At 52.9% G+C, this 5,000-nt stretch overlaps 1 non-coding gene across 1 annotated transcript in view; it reads left to right on the top strand.

Annotated features, from left to right (window-relative positions):
• Nucleotides 1-3,669: 3,669 nt before the first annotated feature.
• LOC124728906 overlaps nucleotides 3,670-5,000 on the top strand; it is a 1,909-nt gene continuing 578 nt past the window's right edge. The window contains exon 1 of the ribosomal RNA XR_007007478.1: nucleotides 3,670-5,000. This exon is cut by the window's right edge and continues 578 nt beyond it. This is a non-coding gene — a ribosomal RNA (small subunit ribosomal RNA).

The following is a 5,000-nucleotide window of genomic DNA, read 5'->3' as shown; positions in this document are numbered from 1 at the left end:
ACGTGGGGCAAATATATTACGCGGAAGAGTTATAACAGACCGAGCCCCACTGCATGAGGGGAGTCTTTGTCACTAATGTACACAGATGGAACATTTTGGACTGGAACCAGATTACCCGTACACACGGCGCTGATTAGTAATCAATGCAGAGCCATCAAACTACAGAATATATATACAACTGTCCGTATACATGCTGAAAGAGTCTGCCCACAATGGGAACCACACGTCAGCCAGCCACTCTGATCACGCACCACTCTCTGCTTCTAACGGGCGCACATACAATATGTAAGCACCAGCATGGAACAACATCCAGTGCATCCTCTCCGCCACATTACACAATCCACACTATCACAACCAGACCAGGAGGTCCATGCGGAAAATACAATATCCCACCCTTTCGACATCCACCATTGCGCAGATCAGGCACCAACACCCACACATGTCCTATACAACGGTGCACCCAACATCACAATAGTACCTCCTGTCACAGCGCACAAACAATGACATGAGTCAAAGACACAGGTCTGACACAAGCATAGAATTGGAGCGCCGCCTCTAATAAGCCAAAGGTGCATCCTGACGTGACAAATCTGATCATGTCACAAGCATTCACTTACTATAATCACTATCAACGAACCTGCCGCCCCCGCCCCCCCCTACACCTTTCCTTACAACAACGTGTAACCTAACCTAACCTAACCTATGTTGTACCTTAACCTAACCTATGTTGTACCTTAACCTAACCTATGTTGTACCTTAACCTAACCTATGTTGTACCTTAACCTAACCTATGTTGTACCTTAACCTAACCTATGTTGTGCCTTAACCTAACCTATGTTGTGCCTTAACCTAACCTATGTTGTGCCTTAACCTAACCTATGTTGTGCCTTAACCTAACCTATGTTGTGCCTTAACCTAACCTATGTTGTGCCTTAACCTAACCTATGTTGTGCCTTAACCTAACCTATGTTGTGCCTTAACCTAACCTATGTTGTGCCTTAACCTAACCTATGTTGTGCCTTAACCTAACCCATGTTGTGCCTTAACCTAACCCATGTTGTGCCTTAACCTAACCCATGTTGTGCCTTAACCTAACCCATGTTGTGCCTTAACCTAACCCATGTTGTGCCTTAACCTAACCCATGTTGTGCCTTAACCTAACCCATGTTGTGCCTTAACCTAACCCATGTTGTGCCTTAACCTAACCCATGTTGTGCCTTAACCTAACCCATGTTGTGCCTTAACCTAACCCATGTTGTGCCTTAACCTAACCCATGTTGTGCCTTAACCTAACCCATGTTGTGCCTTAACCTAACCCATGTTGTGCCTTAACCTAACCCATGTTGTGCCTTAACCTAACCCATGTTGTGCCTTAACCTAACCCATGTTGTGCCTTAACCTAACCCATGTTGTGCCTTAACCTAACCCATGTTGTGCCTTAACCTAACCCATGTTGTGCCTTAACCTAACCCATGTTGTGCCTTAACCTAACCCATGTTGTGCCTTAACCTAACCCATGTTGTGCCTTAACCTAACCCATGTTGTGCCTTAACCTAACCCATGTTGTGCCTTAACCTAACCCATGTTGTGCCTTAACCTAACCCATGTTGTGCCTTAACCTAACCCATGTTGTGCCTTAACCTAACCCATGTTGTGCCTTAACCTAACCCATGTTGTGCCTTAACCTAACCCATGTCGTGCCTTAACCTAACCCATGTCGTGCCTTAACCTAACCCATGTCGTGCCTTAACCTAACCCATGTCGTGCCTTAACCTAACCCACGTCGTGCCTTAACCTAACCCACGTCGTGCCTTAACCTAACCCACGTCGTGCCTTAACCTAACCCACGTTGTCGCCTAACGTAACCCACGTTGTCGCCTAAACCTGCTCTGTAATTGTTATACGACTCGTTCAATTAGTGTAGTGTTGCCCACCCGCAACCCTCGCAATATAGTTCGCTACTCGCACTCCCCGCTCCCCTGTGTATCGCTTCATGTTAAACACCTTGCAAGTCTTGCTCACTTTCCACATGCTCCTGCTGTACACTGTAATGTGGATGGCAGCAGGACGTACATGCCGCCCCTCCCCACGTCCCCACCTTGCCCCCTGCCTTCGCAAGCTGGTTGGTGAGAACTTTGCATGTTCAATGCCCTCCGCATGCGACGTACTCAGGCTACGTTGTGGTGCGGCCTGTGTCAACTGTCCGCTAATGTCGTACGCGTAAACCACAATCTGTACTGCACATTCGTCCTTATGTACTGAATGATACATCGTGGCACATGTGTGACCGTACAACGACTGCGCCCAAAAACGGCGGACCATACAGTGCAAATATTGTGCACGCAGCTACGTGTCGTCTCCCTATGAGAGCTGGATTGCAGTGTGGTACGCCATAGAGACGTGTGGGAGGAACGGACGCCGTGGATGGCGATCAGCATGAGCTGTCTGTTGATGTATTCGGACCTAGTCGTCTCTCCTCACACACCGTGATGGCATGGTGCACCGCGTTCCATATCTGCGACATGCTACAGAGGCCGGTTGACAGTCGTTCGAGCAATGGACATCGCATACGTACGGGGGCCACCTTCCACGTATTGTCTAGGCGTGCACATTTTGTTGCGTGTATGTGGGCAGACGTAGTGTGGCGTGACACCTGACACAGGCATGCAATAATCGTGGAAGTTGCAAATGGCGATGGACGCCTGCGTTTTCTGGTGAAGTTACGCAAATGAACAAATGGTAACCTGTTGTGGTGCGGTTGTTCTCGCTAGGGGTGAATCGGTGATGGCGACGATAGGTTGAGGTACTAACCGGTTGTTCCAGCGATACCCACCATGCCGACGAAACTGAACGGCATCTGGGTGTGAAGCGATACGCGGCGGTGGCTGGGTGGGACCGTCCCCGGCCGGTGAGGGGGCGCCTCCCGGCGTGCTGGCCGCGCGGTGCGTGGGCGCACGCGCTACAGCCGGCTGGTGGGGGCGGCCAGTGGCAGGCGCGCCGGCCGACGGACGCGGCAGGCGTCGCAGCTGCGCGCCGGCGCACCCTGCGCGCGGCGCCGTGCGGCCAAAGTAGGTCCTCGCGGGCCCGGTGCGAAGCGCGGTGGACATCTTCAGTGTGCTGGTCCGATTGAGGACTGTGTGCGTTGAGGATGCGCTGCCGCCCGGCGCTCGGCGCCGCGACGCCGTCTGCTGCTCGGTCGCCCCAGCGGTTCTCGCTGGTGGTTTGTATCGCAGCTGTGCGGATGTGTTGGCGCGTGCGCTGTGCTGGGAGAGTTCGCTTCGGCACCCAAGTGGGGCTTTTGTCCTTCTGTGGCGCTGGCGTTGGAGCTGCCGGTCACCGTAGGTGGCGCGTGTTGTCTCCCGCCGGCAATGCCACGACAGCACGCTCCCGGGCCTCTGTCGGCAGCGGCAAGCTCAGTTGGGAGCACGGGTGGTCGCACCGAAAGCGTCTACTCGCCTAACTCCGGGCGATTGCGCCTCTCTCGAACCCGACCAAGTACTTGGGACGGCGCTGCGCGCCGCCGGGACCTGAGAGGGTTTCGAGGTGTATTGTGCAGGGGAGCTCAGCCTCCTCCTGTTTGCAGAATGATTGAGCGGACGCTTGCGTGTTCGCGCGGGCCCCCGGGACACACTCCCGGGCGGCCGGCTGCTCAGCTCTAGTTGACGCAGCTCCCTGGTTGATCCTGCCAGTAGTCATATGCTTGTCTCAAAGATTAAGCCATGCATGTCTCAGTACAAGCCGCATTAAGGTGAAACCGCGAATGGCTCATTAAATCAGTTATGGTTCCTTAGATCGTACCCACGTTACTTGGATAACTGTGGTAATTCTAGAGCTAATACATGCAAACAGAGTCCCGACCAGAGATGGAAGGGACGCTTTTATTAGATCAAAACCAATCGGTCGGCTCGTCCGGTCCGTTTGCCTTGGTGACTCTGAATAACTTTGGGCTGATCGCACGGTCCTCGTACCGGCGACGCATCTTTCAAATGTCTGCCTTATCAACTGTCGATGGTAGGTTCTGCGCCTACCATGGTTGTAACGGGTAACGGGGAATCAGGGTTCGATTCCGGAGAGGGAGCCTGAGAAACGGCTACCACATCCAAGGAAGGCAGCAGGCGCGCAAATTACCCACTCCCGGCACGGGGAGGTAGTGACGAAAAATAACGATACGGGACTCATCCGAGGCCCCGTAATCGGAATGAGTACACTTTAAATCCTTTAACGAGTATCTATTGGAGGGCAAGTCTGGTGCCAGCAGCCGCGGTAATTCCAGCTCCAATAGCGTATATTAAAGTTGTTGCGGTTAAAAAGCTCGTAGTTGGATTTGTGTCCCACGCTGTTGGTTCACCGCCCGTCGGTGTTTAACTGGCATGTATCGTGGGACGTCCTGCCGGTGGGGCGAGCCGAAGGCGTGCGACCGCCCCGTGCGTGCTCGTGCGTCCCGAGGCGGACCCCGTTGAAATCCTACCAGGGTGCTCTTTATTGAGTGTCTCGGTGGGCCGGCACGTTTACTTTGAACAAATTAGAGTGCTTAAAGCAGGCAAGCCCGCCTGAATACTGTGTGCATGGAATAATGGAATAGGACCTCGGTTCTATTTTGTTGGTTTTCGGAACCCGAGGTAATGATTAATAGGGACAGGCGGGGGCATTCGTATTGCGACGTTAGAGGTGAAATTCTTGGATCGTCGCAAGACGAACAGAAGCGAAAGCATTTGCCAAGTATGTTTTCATTAATCAAGAACGAAAGTTAGAGGTTCGAAGGCGATCAGATACCGCCCTAGTTCTAACCATAAACGATGCCAGCCAGCGATCCGCCGCAGTTCCTCCGATGACTCGGCGGGCAGCCTCCGGGAAACCAAAGCTTTTGGGTTCCGGGGGAAGTATGGTTGCAAAGCTGAAACTTAAAGGAATTGACGGAAGGGCACCACCAGGAGTGGAGCCTGCGGCTTAATTTGACTCAACACGGGAAACCTCACCAGGCCCGGACACCGGAAGGATTG

The sequence above is a fragment of the Schistocerca piceifrons genome, unplaced genomic scaffold, assembly GCF_021461385.2.
Source record: "Schistocerca piceifrons isolate TAMUIC-IGC-003096 unplaced genomic scaffold, iqSchPice1.1 HiC_scaffold_1176, whole genome shotgun sequence".
In the NCBI taxonomy this organism is placed as follows: Eukaryota; Metazoa; Arthropoda; class Insecta; order Orthoptera; family Acrididae; genus Schistocerca; species Schistocerca piceifrons.
The sequence above is the reverse complement of the archived record's forward strand: the minus strand, read 5'-3'. Positions and strand labels throughout refer to the sequence as shown.